This window comes from Mastigoproctus giganteus, chromosome 9, assembly GCF_048544385.1.
Source record: "Mastigoproctus giganteus isolate SK-2022 chromosome 9, ASM4854438v1, whole genome shotgun sequence".
NCBI lineage: Eukaryota > Metazoa > Arthropoda > Arachnida > Uropygi > Thelyphonidae > Mastigoproctus > Mastigoproctus giganteus.
Genome location: NC_143583.1, coordinates 141269546 through 141290443, shown reverse-complemented (window position 1 = coordinate 141290443; position 20898 = coordinate 141269546). Strand labels below are relative to the sequence as shown.

The window sequence follows — 20898 nt, the reverse complement described above, 5'->3', positions numbered from 1 at the left end:
TTTTAAGTTTGGTTAAATTAAGCCCAGTTTCGTGTTTTCATTCTACAAAAAATTTAGAATGAAATTCGCTGCTCAACCGAACTTGGCACTGTCCTTTCTGTCTGACAATGCGCTGATTATTAATAAAAAACTATTGCTGTGCTGATATATACAGCTAATGGCTTCCATTCCATGATATCACAATAGCTATTTCGCATCCCAATGTTTCTTAATAAGAAAGCATTTTTTTCTATTGCTTTCTTCGATGAATTATTCTTGTAAATAGTAGATATGGTATTTTTATAGCTACAATTGTTTTGTCGTTTCGTTACAGAACCAGAGAGATGCGTCACCAAGAACAAAATGGTGTACATCCATCCATCACTCTTTACCTGCTTTTCCAAGGAAATAAATATGAAATAATCTAGGACAGGGAGGAATCTCATGCAGAATAACCTCATCTACTCATGTGTATTATGTCCATAAATTGTGTCTTCTCTCGCCAGTTTGCCTGTTTTACAGGGCAAAAAATTCCAGTTTCCGGTGGGGGAATAACCTTGTTATCCAGAGATGTACTAAATCAGCCATGGAGTGACAAAAAACCCCATAAAAGTGCGTCGTGTCATTGACAGAAATTATAACTCGAGTATTTTCCACCCAGTATGGCGATGGAGGTGATTTTAACTACGTGCTACCCGCGAGAACAGTGAGGCAAAAACAAAAGTGGAAGATGCATTAATGTACATAATGCAGATATTCCAGGCATACTAAGAACTACTGGTGGACTTTTTCATGACAGACCCCTGCTATGAAAAAATAAGAATTCGCGAATTGGACCATGAGGTTTGTCTGACTATTGGCTTTGTAGAAATCATCATGCAAAACTACTTTTGACCGGGTGCAGCAGTGACCAGAATGATTTCTTTTTCCTAGCGGCGACTGTGTATGAGACTTTGTTCGCCATTATAACCATGAATCCAATAAATCTAAACAGTGGAGGCAGAAATATTTCTACTTGGGTGGTGGCAGTGTAGAAAAGGTATAATAAATGTGCCTATACTCGTAATCTGAATGGCCTGGTTTCGATCTTTTGTCACCAAAGGTTCTAGATTAATATGAATCCTTAGAGAAATCATTCTTGTAATAATCTTGATTGAATTTTCGTTTTGTTAAAATGAAATAGAGTTAAAAATGACAGAAGAAATACAGAGATAATGAAAGCAAGATAGGTTTGATTTCGATGAAATAACTAATAAATTTACTTCCGTTATGCGGGAAATTTCATAATTCCATATGTAAAGTACACGTAATCTGAATGGAAAGTTTCTTAAATGGCTTCAGCCGAAATTGAAATTCGAAATTAAACATTAAGTTTCTAAGAATAGACTTAAATAAGTTACAAAAAGAAGATATGACAGAAATTTAAAGAGTTAAAAATTAATGTTAAAAGGAAAATTAAAAGTCAAAGATTTTCTGTAACTTAAGATTTTTATGAAAAGGTGAATACTTCTAAACTCTTCTGTGCTTATGTTAACGAGTTGCTGTCTTAAAGAATTAACCAAACAATGACAAACTGAATATTCATAACAGACGGCGTGGATTGTTTAAATTTGACTCAAGGAAACTAAGGCCGGCTTGCCTATTTATGGAAAAAAATAGAGAACAGGAGGATAACTTGATAACACGGAAGATAAAACATGTAACAGTCTCGAAAGACAGATTAATTCGGTCTACAGTGTTGGAAAAAACCAACACTGTAGACCGAATAGGAAACGAATCTGAGCTTTATCCCCACGGTATGGTAAAGCAGCAATCGTTGTCGACTGTGCCACCCTAAGATACCACTAAGTTATGCCACCCTAAGATAGATACCACTATGGTATGCCACCCTAAGATAGATACCACTATGGTATGCCACGCCACCTTAAGATAGATACCACTAAATTATGCCGCCCTAAGATATTTACTTTGGAACGCTAACTTTTGACTTTGGGAGGAAGTCAGTTACCTTAAGCTAACTTTAAAATTAGGGTATAAAATGACTAGTGTTGATCACATTGATTTAATTTACTAATCGTGCATTAGTTAATTGTCAGTTGCCTGCCTTTAATGAGTATGCTACTGAATTGAATGTTCCAAGGAACTTATTCGTATAAACAAACATTGTACTATGAAATTATAGTGTAATGTTTGTTGATATGAGTAAGTTCCATTACACCAATATTCGTAGCAAAGCCTCTCAATACCTTGATTTCCTATACAGATTTGTGCCTTATGGATGATGTTTAAAATATAAAAAAATGCAGCGTTTGAACCTTATTTCTGCTCAATGATTAGGGTTAAAAAAACAAAGAAAATAAAATAAAAACAAATGCTGAGCACATTTCTTACAATCCTGGAGGACGATGGGAAAAAAATCTTTTAATATTCGCCTGACATTTAACCTTTACAAAGAACAGCCTTTCCATAAAGTAGCCGGGACCCCTCGCGGATACATTATTGCTTTAGAAAATCCTCTTATCCTTTTTGGTTTGACTGGGAGGTCGTCAAGAATGTTTCCCAGTTACATCTGATCAGTACATTCTTATCTCCGGCTCATTTCCAATGCAGATCCGTCGGCAAATAACGTCCACGAAGTACACGTGCAGCATTAAGAAATCACCCGTAGTTCTTGAGGAAACTACGTATTGGAATCATCGGGATATTTCTTCGTCTCAAGATGTGAGAGAATATTAAATTATTTGAATCGCGTTAGAGAAAAAAGTCCGCGTAGTTAAATGTAACTTAGTAAGTAAACTGAAAATAGAAACTAAAAATGACGTTACCTCACAAAATTAAGGTAATGTCGTTTTTCGTCTGCATTATGATCATAAATAAATTATGAAAGTGAAAATTTTAGTAATTTTGCAAGTTTTATAATCCGGTTCCATGTTTTCACCTACAAATGGTAAGCGATTTTTTGTTTAGAAGGTTCTATTTGGTATTTATGCTTTGGAAACAGTTTCGAGAGATAGTAATTGTTCCATAAGTTAATCAAGATATAAACATTGGAACGAGCAAATTTGGCAAAATAGCTGACATTTGCCAGTACGTTGTAAACAATTAAACGTCAGAATAATAACTTGTAAGTTATATTTTTTCATATACGAGTTGCCATTACAACGAGAGAGAGAGCTCATCAGAGAAGACGAGTGGCAAAAATAGGTGGTGGAAACTATTAGAATTGAAGCAATGCAGTCATTTTTAATTCAAACAGTTACATTGTGTTTCTTTTTCTGTGATTAACAGTGGGCAAAAAATAAATAATTATTTTGGTTACAATTAATTACTAATTGATTGAGCGCTGTTGATTATATTTTTTGGCGTAATGCAGTTTGCTTATTCAAAAATGCAGAACTTCGAGCTATGAGTCTGGCTTGGCTGCTGGAGCTCAGAATAAGATCCTGGCTAAATATGATGATGAACTAGCAACCTGATTACTAACGTAGATGAAGCATGTTGTAAATGTTGATATTATCACCGATGATGACAGTGACCACTTCAATTAAAGATGGTCAACTTCTGTGCAGATTAATAAACTACTTGAAGCCAGGCGTCTTTCCAGAGAAATAAATATATAATACTAAGATGGCTTTTAAATGTAAGAAAAACGATAATTTGTTTTTAGAGGGTGCTAAACAGCTTGGTGTTCCTGCAGAAGAAATGTTTCAAAAAATCGCTGGGAGAAACAAAATCTTCCATGAGTTTTAATCTGTTTGGATCCTTTAGCAAGAAAGGATTACAAATTTGGCCACAAGAGCCTCGGACCAAAATAAGCGGAACCTTCGCCAATTTACTGAAGAACAGCTGAAAGCACGGCAGAGTGTCATCAGCCTGCAAAATGGTTCAAATAAAGGTGCTACAGAAAGTGGGGTAAACTTTGGTAACACTGGAGTCCCTGGCTTCCTACCGTGGCGGACATTATATACCTTTTATTTAGTTTGTTTATTAGCTATAGTATATTCAATAAAGATTTATTTTTTTTACCATTTTGGGATGTTTGTCGCAATAGATTTAGTTATTAGTCGATTTTAATATTATATGTAACGCTAATTCCTGACGTGCGGCTTGCAAAAATCTATGCTATGAGGATGTTATAAGGTACATGTATAGCTATTATACATTTCTATCACTCCACAGAAAATCTTTCTATGTGTACAAAATGCATGTATGTCATAGTTAGTTTTGTGTTTATCGGGATGAAAATCCCGACTTTACAGGCGACTAAACCTTTCAACCCTCGCACGAAATCACATAACACGGTTCTCATTGGAAGGAGAGAAAAAAAGTGAATATTGTGGCATCAAACCTAGTTCATGTCCACACATTGTGGCACACAACGGTTGTAGCAAATGTTTCCCGAAGTGCCGTAATCTAAAATCCACGAAATTGACCACATAAAAAATACAATGCTCTCAAGAGAATTCTGCAATTCTTCGGCTAGAAGAGCAAGCTGATAACGTAACTTCTCTAGGATCACTTTTTGATTCACTTTTTTCTAACATTTGTAGCCAACAGATATTATGAAGACGGCAGCTTTGAATTTATATATATTATTTTTAAATGCTCTAGTCCTTTCTACTATTGATATTCGACAAAAGTGTCACCACTTTTATCGTGGATAATTAGAGGCCATCTGTATTTAAAAAAAGTACATCTTATTATGAAAACATCATGTTTTACTCTAAATTAAAAGTTCTCCATTGCAGTGGTATCTCTTATAAGCATTAAGTATCATATTCGTGATGGCTCGGTGCGAGTTATTTTTACAGATGTAATAAGGGGATTCTTCTGGAAAACAAAACAAAAAAAATATTTGGACAATTTTTTTCCTCTGCTATCACCCAGTCATCAATCACAGCAGGTGTCACCATCCTAAGATGTTTTTCTGCCATTTGCGGTGAGAGACCTTTTGATAGGGCAGGCATTGCGTTTCCATCCTATCCAAAGAAAGATTTCCTACTAAGATATTATTGACGACTGTCGTCCTTCTTCGTTGATTCTTGTACTGATTAAGACATCCGTGACAAAGGGTCACACACTCTGCAAGAAACGCCATGGTTGCAAACGATTTATTGGATATAATTTTACGGTGTGAATTTGGAAATAAGATGGTATTACGATTTATGCAGGACCTTTTGTAGTTAGTGTTTCTTAGCGTTGATTTGTCCTTATTCGGTTTTATTGTGTCCTCTTCTCCTATCTCCAGAGATATTTCTCTCTCTCTCTCTGAACTGTTAACAACTTCATTTTTTCTCTTCATTTCGTATTTTTTCGAACTTTAATCCTTCCTTCTTTTGTTTAACTTTCGAATTCTGTTTGTCTTGTCTTCGTTTCGCTTCTTTGATTCATCATCGCTGTTATTTCCTTGTATACATCTCTCTGTGCTTGCGTTTCCTTCCTCTGTCATTCTTCAAAGACAGAAATCGTAATTACTCGTTCCAGAACTTACTTCCTGTTCTTAAAAGATGTTGAAGCACTCAGAAATACGATCTCCTCATACACACTCCAATGGAACTGTATCTTCCGAGGTGAGAAAGTGCTCAGAGTACAGTCTTTCCACTTAAGTGATTTCTCTAATGTACGAGAATGGCAAAATAGTCCGGCGTGCCGCACCTAACTTTCTTCCTTTTTTTTGTTCATAGTAAAGATCAAATGTTACTTAGAAAAAAATCTTTGTACTGTGGTAGACTTCCATTCCATCTGTCTCTCCGGACACCGAGGCCAATAACCGGGGAGGAAAATCAGAGGTTAACATCCGTCGGATCGCGTAAATCCATTTTTAGGGCTATATTAATAAGATACAAAACATTGAAATGTTGCTCTTCACGGCCACAGGCCAGGGGTTGACAGTGATAATACAACGTGTGAAAGAACCAATATAAAGATACGGTCCCAACACACAGTACAAACACGTACTTATCTATATGCATTGGTTCAGGTTAATAAGGGAAATAATTCAATTTATTCTCCCTTTATTGTCGCACAGGAGGTCCACAAAGGTCGTTAGTGCATATACTACTGTGCTAGTGCAGTTTAATAAAGGTTTATACTGGTGTTTAGGGACAGTATCTTCATATTGCGTACGAAACAAAGTAAACTTTTTTTTTTCTATGTAAAGATAGATTTTTCTTTCAATTAATATTACTTCATTACGACTTCATGGATTTCCTTTATGCTAATAAAATATACGAAAATCGTTTTTTTTTTTTCTTTCATGAGAATTGAAACAAATCGATGTATAAAACAATCATTCCTTTATGCATACAGCTTTAATCATGTGCCGAAATTAGATGCAACTGCTTAAATTATTAGAAGGAAATAAGTAATGCTGAGATAGTTATTAAAAAATAAACGAATTAACTTTTCAAACTTTAACTTTTTTTAACGAATAAACGAATTAAACGAAGACTCATTGATAAAAAAAAAAATTGAATCACAAAAACTGTAATTAAATGTTAATGTTACTTCGCATAAAAACTTTGTATTTAAAAATAAAAAAATTTATTACAACAAAACTACTTCAAACGATTCAAATTATAATCTCTAGCAATACAGCAGCTGCTAATTAGATGGAAGAGTCATCTGAAAATAAATAAAATGTACTCTACAAATTTTCTTTTGATAACTATTCAAATTAACAAAACAAACTTATTCACACATAAGGAGAGTGATGGAAAAGTGGGGGAGGGGGGGAACATACTGAGATGTTTACGACTTTTAGGCAAACTCGGAGGGGGGGTCTGAAGAGGGGAATGCAAGCTATGTCTGTTGTAGTACCTATCAGTCATTGAGTTCAATTTATTATACTTGGTCTAACCTTTGAATCTAAAATGTTTTTCTTTTTTTTTACACTGAGTCAGTTTGGATCACGTGGAGGATCGTTAGCTTCATACAGTAGCACCATAGCTTCGTGATGTTGCGCAGCAGATTACAATACTCAATGTACTGATAAAATTAACATAATGTTATTTTCAATAAGTATCGTCAATAGACATCAAATTAACGTTTTTGAGCCTATTTCTACAATCAGATACGTTTTATTACAGTGCCAACCCATTTTATCCCGTTATGAGACTTCTCAGCAGTACAGATTTATTTTAGAATGGACTTACTACATTGGAAGGAAACGTTACCCTCCCCAATCACGCAAATTGGAATATCGTTCCTCAGTTCCTGAGCAGTGGGCAGAAATGAATCCTCACAGCTCTTTGGCTTTATCCCACAAATGCAATATTGGGTTGAGATTCGGCGAGTGTATTCTTTTCACGACTTTTATATTCCTAGAACACCTCTGATTAATTAATATGGAATTTCTATTTTATTGTGCAATTTGACAGTAAGAGATATAAAAAATAAAAGATTTGAGATGATAGAGACTTGGGTACTCCAGTAAAGTCCAAGTTTCTTATCCCAAACTACTGTAATCTGCGAAATCATTGCGCCAAATAAGTGCATACTAACAATTAACCACTCACAGCCTTTCATGAACTTTGAATTTCTTCCACTTCATTTGGTGGTATGTTATAGTAGTCATCTCAGTCAGCATCGCTATGGTTAAGTCAGTACAATTCGAAAGAAAAACCACTTGAAATTATGAACGTTGAAGTCGCCAAAAGAAAATCACAAAAGACTTTTCTGTTGAGTATCAAGTATATCGCACTATTTGTTAGTTTGGTTCAATCAATATACTTTGAAGAATGACAAATCCAATTTACAAAACTTCAAGCATTGCTACCTAATATTTGATAATGGCTTGAACGGGGCTATCGTTCTTTAAAAAGTTTTATAGAATGAAGTCGAGATAACGTTCCAGTAAAGTTTGTGGAGCGATAACAAAAGTAAATGACTTTGGAAGAATGGGATAAGGATATTTTATGCTATAAAATGAATTTAATATTATTTTATGTTATTTTCACCCAACCACGTAGATAAATTTTATGTGGTTGGGGAAATCAATTGTTCAGATTCTATTAGCAAAATAAGTGAACAACTAGCAGCTTTAGAGAATTAAAAATGGAAATGGACTTCATTGTGATTAGAATACAGACCATTTAAATTAAGAATTTTGACGAAGTTTATTTTCTCGCAGAAAACTTTGTTCCATTAGTTTGATGTTCTTGATTGATTGAGGCGAATGTAGAGGCCGATTTATGCAGCAACTGGCTGGATGCCTCCTTGATGGAGGCTCCAGAGACCAGCTCCTATCTAGACCAGCTGGTCTCTGAATCTCTTTCGTCAGTTTTAAAATGGATGTAAAGAATTGAATTTATGCTGTATAGTAGAATGGGCTCCATTCCCACAAACTAACTCCATTCTACTCTACTCCACTCCATTTCCACAAACTAACTCCACCCCACTCCCTTCAAACCAATCTGAACACGTGCACCAACTGTCTACCATCCACTCATAATTCATCTTCGAACTCACCAAATGAAAAGGAAAACTTTATTTCTTCTATTTCTGCTCCCCGAACAATTTTCTTTCGAACATATTCCTTGAAAATTACAATCTACAGAAATTAAAGTTCATTGTCACCCAATTTCTGATATCTTTCTTCCGAATATCCAATCCATTGTTATTTTATTTACAGAATAATAGAGTACTCATATAGTCTGATCTAGAAGTAGAGGATGTCTCTATAAAGACATTCTCTGTTTCTCACTTTTATGAATATTATTTACGAAATATGACTGGTGTGCTGTATGACTGAAATTATTATTACAACATCCTCACCAGTATAGCAGATCAATGTCCGTAGCGTGATCTCCATCTATCGACCTAATATTAAAAAAAAAAAAAAAACTGTTGTTTTGTTGTCATCTCACATAGGCGGTACTTTGCCGGAAGCAATCTGTCTCTAGCAGCAGCGAAAACATTTTTCAAAATGTAAGACATGTCGAGTAATATTTTTAAAAAAAGAATTTCTTTTTTAATTCCATTTTATGGATATAAATAAAGAAACATTATTTCTTAATTATATCTAAGGCACAATTTCGATACCTAAGAGAAAATAGTATTTATATTTATAGTATTTATATTTTGTAGATTACTGTAGTCTTCAATCGAGTTTAATTTGCTTTTCCCCCAATCAGAAAATGTTTATCTTGAGTTATGAAAACCACGTTGGTTATAGTTTCCATTATTTACGAATTTATTTTAAATGACTGAAGATAGGAAGGAATTCGAAACTTTGGAAGATTCGTTTATGTGTTACAAATTTCGTTAAAGAAACGACCTACTGCATTTCGTTTCTCTAGTAGAAAAATTTTGTGTTTTTTTTTTTTCTGTTCTTCTTCTTATATGACGTGATATTAACAAAAATGATTCCAGTTAGCCAGCACCAGAAACAATAAAACTCTTTCCAGTGCTGATGGTTGTCTGTTAAAACCAGAAGCGCGTTGCGGGTTAGTTCAACTGTTAATGATACGGGCTTTCAACAAACGTTTCCTCTTGAAAGCGGAAACGTTGGGGGGGAAGGGGGTAGGAGGTAGCAAATTTCTCCTCGAAAGCATTCAGTGTTGCTATCATGCAAGAAATCTCGTGTTTTTTTTTTGGAACTTTTTTTCCCGACAAAACGAAATGACAGAAAAATTTTGCTCGATCTGTGGAAGATTATTGTGGTAATAATCAATAACAGCGAAGAGTGGCGTGGTGAAACCTTTCCTTTGTTCTGTGTGCTGCGGGAAGAAAAATATAAGTAAATGCCCATCCAGACACTTCCATTGATGAAATACTCTCCTGGGAAGCAGAAAACGGATATGAAATTGTACTCCGAAATTACACGGAGCACTAGCTTCGTTTCAAAGGTCTCTATTGTTCGAGCCTCGTTATTCTTGTGACCAAAGAATCCCACAGTGGCAACACGTGCAAGGAAATGGGGGATGGGTGTGAGGGGAGTCTTGCCATCGTGTACAGTGATGTCATAGTTACTAGGTTTCGAACTCTCACATCTGCTTACGATTTCCAAGGGAGCCACAGAGTGACCTGAGTTACCGTTTTCGCTGGTAAAAGTAGGTGAAAAATGGAAGAAAATTTGAGCGTGAATTATCGACCATTCAGTCGTAATTATCCATCCAGATTATCCTACGCTGAGTAAGATCGATATTAATACGGTGGAATTTCTTTGTTCACAACTACTCAGTCAGGATGGAGCTAAATGTTTACGAATCGGCCCCTAAAATTTCTTCTACCAGGATAACCAAAGATGCAAAGATGAGCGGGAATATTAAGAAATTAAATAACTTGTTGTGTGGTAACTTGTTAAAATTACCTAATCGGCACACAGTACTTAAAAAACCATTTGTGTCAGCCTAAGGATTTCTAACTTTCTCGTATTTCTCCGAAATCCATAATTTTGTGATTTTTTTCTAACTTTTTATGGTCTTGCCTGGAAGAGCGATTTCTTGTTTTAATGGACACAGATTATCCATTACCTTCCTCCTACACTAGCATTTGGCTACTAATGATCAATTTAACAGTAAAAATGCTTCTGAATTTCTGTAAAGTTATTTCATATATTCCTATTTTAATTTCGGTAAATCGCTAACTTCGTAGACATCATTTTAACCCTTTCCTAATAATCTGTAGATTTTTATCTTCTCAAATCAAAGTTCTTTTAAAATTTTTGCATTCTATTACGAACATAGCATTTCGTAAAATGTGTCGCACAAATCAATGTTTATATAAATTTCACAGTTTGATCATTATTCGCCCGTTCCCTGATACTCTTACTTCCTATTGTAATCAACACTGCATTACAATAGATACCTTGCAGTAGTGATTATAGCTTACTTAGTATACAAGGCCAAAAAAGTTTAGGAAGTTTTCTACAGCGATCTTCCAACCATGATTTTAAGGAGTCTATTTACAGAGACTTGGGTCGATATTGAGCTAAATAAAAGAAGAGTTACCAGAAAAAAAAAGAGACCAAAGAAGAACATTAGAAGATGCTCATTAAATATCGATGCCGGTGAAAGCTTCCACGCTAGAAAGTAAGTATATAAAATGCGTAATTTAACCTGATGGCAGGCATTTTGCACAGAGCCCAAACTTTAAGAATATTTAATTACAGACTTGTGGATAGACTAGTTCAGCAATCTTCAACATTTTTTTTGTTTCACTGCCCGCTTTTACTATATTTTGCTTTTTCAAATACATTCAACTGCTCACTCGTCGTATCAGCTTAACAATGACTTTTTTTTTATAAAATAAATGTTAAAAACAAATTTAACCATGTTTTATTAATCTCAAAACAAATATTAAAATAAGCATGTTACAGACACTTTGTAATTATTAATTAGAGAATCAATGTCAGATTTCAAGTTTTCATTCGAAGGTATCCTCTTTCTGTTACTTACAAGCGATTTCTTTCTCTTGTTTTTTGGACAGGATATTGTTGTCTGCACTGAATCCCTTCTCGATTGACTAGATATGAAGCAGAAAAAGCTTTAACGCCCACGAAAAAAACATGAAAAAAAAGTTCACTGCTTCGTTGAAGACCATATGGTCTAGTATCTTAAAATAAGATTATCGAGATGATAAAGGTTAACCCATTTTACATTAGCCCATCTCATTATCCAATGTGGTTTAGTAGGGTGAAAATGAGGCAAATAAACTCCATATTTTCTGGAAAGTGATCGAAGCCATACAATTCTGTTTCTGACAGCAACCACAAGACTTTGAAAAAAGCACCCGGAAGTTGGCAGAAAATGGCATAAATGCTTAGATCAAAAGGGGAATTAACTTGAAAAAGTATATGTTCTTTGTATTATTGATGTAATAAAATTTTATGAAAAAAATTCTCATACATATTTGAACTATCCTCGTAAGTAGCACTTGGACTTCTTTACACTGGTCGGCATTGAGAGATTAACTTTTTGTTTTACATTTCCTTCCAGATATTCTACACGATTATCGTTACTGGGGGTGCTTTTCATGTTAATACCGTGATAGGAGCTCCAGGTAAGCAAAACCAAACAATATGCATATTTTTATCCATGTTAAAATGATTTTATGAACATAATTTATAAAAACAGTATCATTATTAAAAAATACGATTGGAAATATATCGACTCTATAGATTCGCTTTTGACTTTCGAGATAATAAAAAGCTTTTGGCTTCTTAAAGGTTTTTAGCATCATCATCACAAAGTGAATCCATAAAATCATAGAATCGATATATCATAAGTGAGTTAGAAATCAAAAAGAAATGCGGCTTTCTCTTAAAGTTAAATAACTTTCTATCAGAAGATGGCGCTATTAGCCTCGTCTATTGCTTAGACAGTACTCTACTGCAGTGGTTCTCAAACTTTAGTGACCGCTTTAAGCTTGAAAATTTTTTTTGTGGACCCCGACGCCTAACAATATTCTTTCTGTGTTCTAAATTTTTTCCAGTTTTTGAATAATGATAACAAATTCGGGACGTTATTCGCAACCCCCCTGAGCATCTCTACGGTCTCTAGGGGTCGGTCGGTGAACCACAGTTTTGAGAAACTCTGCTCTACTGTTTCTGTTGTGCAGCACAAATAATGAATCATGTTTGCGTGCAGCATATCCAGATGCATATAATATAAGAAACCTTTTAACCATGACTTTATTTTTTAAAGTAAATAAAATAAAAATTACTTCGACATTTCTTGAATAACAAACCCGGTTTTTAATTAAAATTCATAAAAAGATGTAATATATTATTTGTCCCCTAACCATATTCCGTGAAGAGATTGCTGCAAATATTCAAAAAATTAAATTAATTAATTTTTTACAGCAAAGGTTATTTTATTTACAGATTTTTAAACAACTGTTTTGAATATAACAAATAAATTATTTTTCCCTGTTTTATTTTAATTTTCTGCCTCCACCTTCCCCAACTGCTGCGTCACCCAAATATTAGTTGATGGGCGTGATCCTTTTCCTATTACAGAGAGAGAGAGAGAGGGGGGGCACGGCGGGAGGCCATCACTAACTGTAAATCCTGGTACAAACAAGTAACGTCTTACAATGGATAAAAAGCACTGGGCGCCCAGATAGGAAGTTCAGCTACTCAAACTGGTCGAATTGCGCAAGAAAACTCTTAAGGGTGGAGCCATTTTGATATTGTAAGAAAATCCAAAAAACAATGCTTCCCATAAGGGGGGGGGGGTGCATGGCAACCAGGTGCAGGTAACATCGTAAGGGGAGTTCACGGCGACCAGGCTTTTGAGTTGTTTTTTTTTTTTTTTTTTAGAACTCCTCCTGCTTCTTTGATTTCAAATTTTTGGTTAAGGGGAGGCATATGCCCTCTCTGCCCACCCCTGAATACGCCCTGCCAGAAGCAAATATCTTAAAATAATATTGGTCAGCACATGAAACGATATACCAAGCACTATAAATGTTATTATTATACTAATATTGCTATATATCTACTAATATTAATATTATTATAATGGAAAATATATTTCCATTATAATAATACTAATGGAAATATATTTTTCTCGGCGAACAATGCAAGAAAGTAAGCTCAAACAGTATCACCAAAAAAAAAAAAAAAAAAAACTCTGGCTGAAAGCAAACTTTCACAAATCTGTAAGATCTGAAAATCTTACAAAAATAAAATATATATTTTTTTAAACTTTGGAAGTTAGTTTTCCTTTGATTCTTGCCGTTAATAGGATAAATGGGTAATATATGCAGTTTCAGAAATAAGAATTATTCTGGTAAGAGGTATAAAAATTAAAAGGGTAGTAGGATCGAAAACAGTGCCATTAGCTTTACATCCGTTAAAACTGGGAACTGACGGAGAATACTATGACAAACCCAGCATGGGGTCTATAGCAAACAAACAACTTAAGGTTTATGAGGGTCACACACACCGGAAACGTATTCTGAACAACACACACTAGTTTCTAAAAATAGACGCTATGGTAGCCAGTGTCACGTTTTGTGGTTTTTTCTGAAGTGCTATAGAGACAAGCTGTCATGAGACTGGTAGAATTGTTTTGGAATATTCGGCCGACATCAAAAGACAACGGATGTCAACAAGTTGAAAATAATAAAAGAGAGGGATATTGGGAATCACGTGCTACGGGGCAGGCTGATCTAGCCTTCCAACTAATGAAAGGAGAAAAATGAGAAAAAGAAAGTGTGATTGGAAGAAAACACTGTGGGGAGGCGTGGAAAACTCCGGGGAGAAAATTTGTGGATGGATACGGACACAAGAGGAGAGAGAGTGAAAAAGGAAGAGAAGGGGAGGGGAGAACTTTTTAAGCGGTGCTAGTGAAAAGGTGAGTCGGGAAGAGTTGCTTGAAAGATGATGAAGAAATAGCCGAAGAAAAAATCGAAGTGAAGTTATCAGTAATGTAAGTGAGTGAGAAATTAGGAGATGAACGTGAAGGGGGTAGTTAAAGGGAGTTCTGCAAACAGTGAGAATGAGAAAGGAAGATTCCCTTAGAAGACCCAGTCCACCGAGGAAGGCGATAATATCCTGATATAGTCTTGAAAGGCAAAGTAACAACCCTGGAACAGAAGGTAGCTGTCCTGACAGGAAAAGTAGCAGATCCTGAAAGCGGAGTAGCAGTTGCGAATGCCGTATGATAATGCCCTGGAAGCTGTAAGATATAGCCCTGGATAGCAGAAGATAGCAGCTCTGGATAAGGATAGGATAGAAGGCCCTTATGAAGACACCTGATCACAGAAATTAAGTAAGTGAAAGTTAATTTGAGAATACTGTAAGTTAACTGCTAGAGAAAGGACTGTAGTGCGATAATTGGGGAATTTAATGATAAAGATAAGATTAGATGGGTGAACCAAATAGGAGTAAAATCTACTCTAAGGCAATTATGATTGGTTTAGGCAGTAATTTGGAATAAGGAGGATAGTAATGTAGATGAGAAAGTGAACGGAAGGAATTGTAGTAAAAATAGAAATATTAAATGTGTGGAGATAAAATTTATGTATATTGCCAACCCTTAAAGGTGTGTTTGAATGTAATATTGTATTTTGGTGATCAAGTTCTGTAACTGACTATGGTTAAAGAAATATATAAGAAAGAGGAATAGGGAATTAAAGAATAAATTGGTAGTTATGATGATACATAAAAGTAATATGATCAATGATATATTTAACTTTAATGATAAAAAAAATGTTATTGACACCTATGAGGTATGATTTGATTGTGTTGTAATAGGAGCAGAAATAAGGTGAGCATATGAAGAGTGTAACTATTTAACCTGTGTATGCGTAATGAGAAAGGTGAGATAAAAAAAAAGTCTGTAAAGGAGCCTGTTAGATAGGAAGAGACTGAATATGTTGTAAGTACCTTGGTGTTGTGAACAGTGAAATTCTATTCTTAATGAGATTTGTTATGATTTAACTGTAAATATGCATAATAAACTTGTTTTTTGTATAACATTTGTGTAATTATTTGTTGTACTGGACACAAGCCCATCCGAAGGGAATAATATACATCTAGAAGTTTCCCCCCAAAACCTGAAGTCTTCTGTGAAGTTGAATAGTCAGATGTGCAAGTGGGGAGATATTATAAAGGGGAGTTGTTTAAATAGGGGAATAAATTAAATCTAAATAATATATATATATACAACACTTTAAACCCCCCCCCACAAATCTATCCTGATTCAATATGTCTTCTCACGTGTGTTCTTGGAGAAAAAGTAATGATGCCATTAGACATAAGGATGCCATTGAAGTGTTTAAGGCCTTAAACACTTCAATCAGACCTCCATTCAAGTTTCAAATGCTGCAATTTGCATAAATGAAATCTTTCATCATAAAAGTACCCTTTTGTGTTCCTCATTAATCTTGTTGCTCCTCTCTGCACCCGTTCCAAGAAACCCATATCCTTCTTAAAATGAGGCTTCAGACCTTGATATACGATTACTCAAGATGTGTCTAACCATTGCCTTATAAAAGGGGGTAATAATCTCATTGTCCGGCTGGCAAAATTCCTGTATGTCACTGAAAGCACCCCCATGAGCTGTCCTAACAAACTGTCAACACTGCTTAAAAATTGTCGGACTGTACAACTGCCTCTAAATCCATTTTTCTCCAAAATTGTGTGATATGTAGTATCACACAGTTGGTACGCTAATCTTGGATTACTGCTGCCTATATGCCTTTCATTTATTAGTAACTTGCCCCTAATGCCACACACTACTAGAATTTATACAGCAGTCTTTCATACGCAACAATTTCTAAAGCTTTACTGAAATCTAAATATACTACGTCAAATTATTTTTTGCATCCCAGTAATTTTGTTACTACACATAGTAGCTAATCATATTGGTCAGACAAGATACTCCCTTAAAATTCCATCCTGTGATTTACGTATTACTGTCAAGATGATCCTGCGATACTTTTTTAACCAGTTACTCCATTATTTTCCCTAGAGCAGAAGTCAAGCTTACAGGTCCGTAATTACTCACATCACCCTTTGATACCCCCCCCCGTGAATAGGACAGACATTTGCACATCTCCAATCTCTATAGGAACCTCCTGTGAATCCAAGGATGCTTTTATAATTATATGCAAAGGCCTATTTGACTCTTTTGCTGCTTCTTTTAATATGAAAAGTTAAGCCAAATTACATTCAGTTTTTGCTGTTAAGGCCATTTTACACGACCATTTTCCCTTCATTTCAAGCTTCATGCAAAATGATCGCTCCACTTCAGGTGTCATGCTGCGTGTAAACAAAAATGTCAATTCATGTCACATTTTCTCTGTGATTCTCCAGTTAATAATTCATCAGCTGTTGTGCAAACATTAAAATGAGTAATGAGAGGGAATTTCTGGAAGATTTTATAGGCATTTATAAGTTTGATAAGAAAAATTCAGTATATATACACCAATATATATATATCCTCTTTTGTTAAAGAAGCTTAAAACGGTGGAACCAAATACCACTTGGATCTTTACTTTCTTTTATTTTTCTTATTTAATATGATAGCAAGTGCTACAGAAATCGCTTCAAACTCACTCAAAAATTAATCATGTTATTTCATGGAATCTAAATTTCATGTTTAAAAATTATACAATAACTGGTCGTCTAAATGCTTAAAAGCTCAGTTGGCATGAAGCTTGAAATTAAGAAAAAAATGGCGTAAATGGGCCTTTAGATTTCAGTCTCCGAACTCAGTCACAAAACCAACAGCCGTCTGGTTCTTGGTGTAGGCAAAATTTCGATGTTGCAAAATATTGATATTAGTTTGACAGTTCCCATAAGAGGTTCGTTAAGTGAATTAGAGAAAATTTGAATTATTATTAAAAGAAAGAAAGTTAGTAAATTATCGAATTTAGTTCCTACCACTGTGAATAAACTATTTGTACAATTCAGAGCTGGTTGGTTCATCAAGTCTTCCTTAGATCATCTCCGTGACAGTATAGTGAATCTACCACCTCCTACTTATTTACAGAGGGGTCAGTTCGAATCCCGTCTGAGACCAGAGGAATTCTCAAACACCTAAGAAATCGAAGCTTTAGTTAACTGATGAGTGTGGAGAGATTATTCCCCCCCCACACCTTTCAGTTATTGCGAGTTTTGTAGCTTGAACAACGTGAAAATAGGGACATAACCAGACAGACAGAATACACGATAAGAACCATAAGTATTAGCATATCACAGGAACTGGAGCACTATGAATAAAATAGCCAACATGCAAAAGGATCCTTAAATACAACGCGTACCAGGCTGAACAGGCAACTGTTTTTTTTTTGGGGGGGGGGAAGTTTGTTTGTTTGGGGGATTTATTAGGCGCATCGGCATCTATGGCTATAATTCAATTTCAATATTTACATATATATATATATACATGCAATCGTTCAGTGTGGCGGCGGCCCCTGAACAGAGTTCAACTCCGCCAGTTAACATCGTATTGTTTACAAAATGCTGTAGTTTGGCCAAATGTAGATCACATTGGTTTGTATGTGTCACCTTAACCAGGCAACAGCAAAGCGGTACTCATCCTCAGCACGAGGAGGTGGGCTGTATTAACTAAATTGCCCAAAAAAGAGCAGATTCCGCACCCACCGAAGGGAATGCTAAATCAGTGCCAGCAGATTTCTCTAGTTGTCCATACTAGAGAAAAAAAGAAAGAAAGAAAGAAAGAAATAAGTCACTAAAGGCTTCGTGAATTTCAGTATTACCAAGGTTAATCCTGAAAGGCAAGCAGGATGCAAGAAGGACGCATCCATACACAATGATGCGTCGTTGAAACTCGTCGTGGAAGTTGTCAGTAACCGCTTTCTTCTGTTGAAAACGTCAACAGAAAACTTGAAATTGGATACAGTTTCAATCAAAACTTTTACATCGTCAGTGCGCCAGAAATAAATAAAAGTTATTAATATTTTCTTACATTTCAAAGTGCTGAAGGTGCCAACTGTTATCATTGATAATTCACGCAGAGTTAACTAACAAAGTAGAAGATGGATTGGGAGTGTTTAATTATTATTATTATATTATCAGCTCCCAAGGGTAACTTATATTCATATATGTTCAAGACCAGATTTGCATGCTGTGCGGGCTGATAAACCTGCAGTAATTCTCGGTGAAAACCCCTACCCCTCTTCGCCTGAGATTGGCTAACTACAGCTCCTATTGAGGACTTTAGAAATTTCTCCAATCGTCGACGAGAAATCGAATCCAGATCTCTCCAAACGAGTGAAAAGTGGCAAAAACATTTTACTGGCAAGCGGAAGACAGTGGCGTTAGGGACAGTGAACGATGGTGTTAGGGAAACGAGGTACACAATCACATGATCTACTGGCATTCCAGTTTTCGTTGCGAATGTGATAACGACTGATTTGATCTTTGCTAAATGCGCAAACGTGTCAACAGATGCTATTAGTTATTCTGATATCTCGCTTTGACGTACCTGACGCATTTAAATGTCAAAACTGATTAGTACGAAACTAACAACGCAGGTTAAGAGCCAAGGGCTTAGAACTTCTTTGTTTACTTTCATTTTTCTATTAGTAGTAAATAGAGATACTTTCCAGACAGCAAACAACCACGTGTGCATCCAGTTTGTGAATGCGAATGTTTGTCCAAATAGCCTTTCTGCAGCTAGGTTTCTGATGAACTTGACGTTAAATCACAATTTCTGTTCTGGGCTCTGTGTCACATTTTTTTTTAACAGTGACAACATTGTAATGTTCTTTTTTTTCTGTTTTTTGCGTCTCAAATGCATCTTATTTAAATCTTATATTTGTATTATTCAATTTATCTGTAAAATTTGGCTTGAAGCTCAGTAAATATGTTACTGATATATATAAACTTTTCTGTGGAAAGAAAAGAATGTCGATAGTAGAGTTGCTGGTTGCGACAAATGTTTCATTACAGAAACGTTATTTATGTCTTCTTTGGGATATTTATTTTTCTAGATTCCTTCCATATTGAGGATATACAAAATTTCCAAGTCAGATTACATTCTGATCAGACGAGGTACGCAATCACAGATCGGAATGATGTGTTTTCTTGTTGCTGTAAATTGTTTAAATGTTATGAACAAGGATATCATTTCATCAATTGAATATGTGACCACGGGATTTGGAAAATGTCTTTTTGCGTTAGAGAATTTCCCCTCTGAAAAGTAAACGTGCCTTTTTTTTCTGGTAGTTCGTGTATCTTTATCAAATTTAATGATACCTTCCACCAAATAAAACAATTATAGCTCATATAAATACTTTAGAGCTTATCTAGACCTTACACCACAAATCAGTAAACTTGAAAAAAACTGGCTTTTATTTTTATCCTGAATTCAGAGTACTGTCAAAAAGCAGTCTTACATATATTTTTCTTTAAGCATCTTCAATGGCATGCAAGACGTCATTTTTAAGTTTAAAACTTTTTTAAATCTTACATTAATAATTTTACCGACAGCTCGCACTTCTGGTCTCTTCCACTTTCTTTCTACTAGTATGAAAATATAATCCATTCCACTTTTCGCTAAAATGTTTCTCGAGTCGAAATACAATTATTGTTTCATTGCAACTCACTTTCAACGCCACATTAAGCAATTTGTTGGGTTGAGAATTTTTTTTTTGGAATTATTAACTTTAAAAGAAAAATCTCTCCATATTACGAGGAAGATGAACTATGAACCACAGAAAAGCAATACTACAAGCATTGTGTAGAAACAATGAAATAGTAATAAAAGGGGAAGTTATGAAAATAATCAGCAGGGTTTCCGCGAACCAATAGCTAATAATTTGAAACATACGCAAAAACCAAACAGCCTTCCTAGCCAAAAACCAATTTCTGCTTTTCCCTGCAAATAATTGTATATTATGAAAGTGATTAGTTGACACTCGCAAAATGTTTTTGTTTTGGAATACGCAAATCTGCATAAACAAACAAAAACACCAAGCGAAGGGAGTTCAAGGAACTCCCTTCGCTTGGTATTTCTAGTTGCAAAAGTAATTGCATCCCAATAACACACTTAAATTTTCGAAAATTTTATTTGTTCCTTACTTGTTTAGAACATTGAGTAGTCAAAACTGGCTAAGTCCCTTAAAAACATATTTGGAGTAACGATAGCTATTCTACGTATGATTATCCTTATATATTTACTCTATTGTGTCATTTAATATTCCTCTCCCATGTTAAACAGAACTAATTTTGCTTTCATTTTCTCTTTCACAGTGCTTCTGACTCTTAGCCTCCTTGTGTTGATATGTTCTGGGCTCTGTGTCATATCGTCCGTTCTGCTGTTGGTTGGGCTGTGTGTGGTAAGTACTGTTCTCTTCTAATTAATCAGTGTGTCTAGCGCATGGCATTTGTTCTTACAAATTAGTTTGTCTTCAATAATCAGCCAAAAATTAACGAGAGATGATTTAATTAAAAAAAAAAACCGAAATCGAAGATATCTGATATAACAAAATAATCCTTCA

The 20898-nt window shown here is 35.1% G+C and overlaps 1 pseudogene; it reads left to right on the top strand.

Moving 5' to 3' along the window:
• The window catches only part of LOC150080777 (myophilin-like), a 76534-nt pseudogene extending 56039 nt beyond the window's left edge, over positions 1-20495 (top strand).
• Positions 20496-20898: the final 403 nt, after the last annotated feature.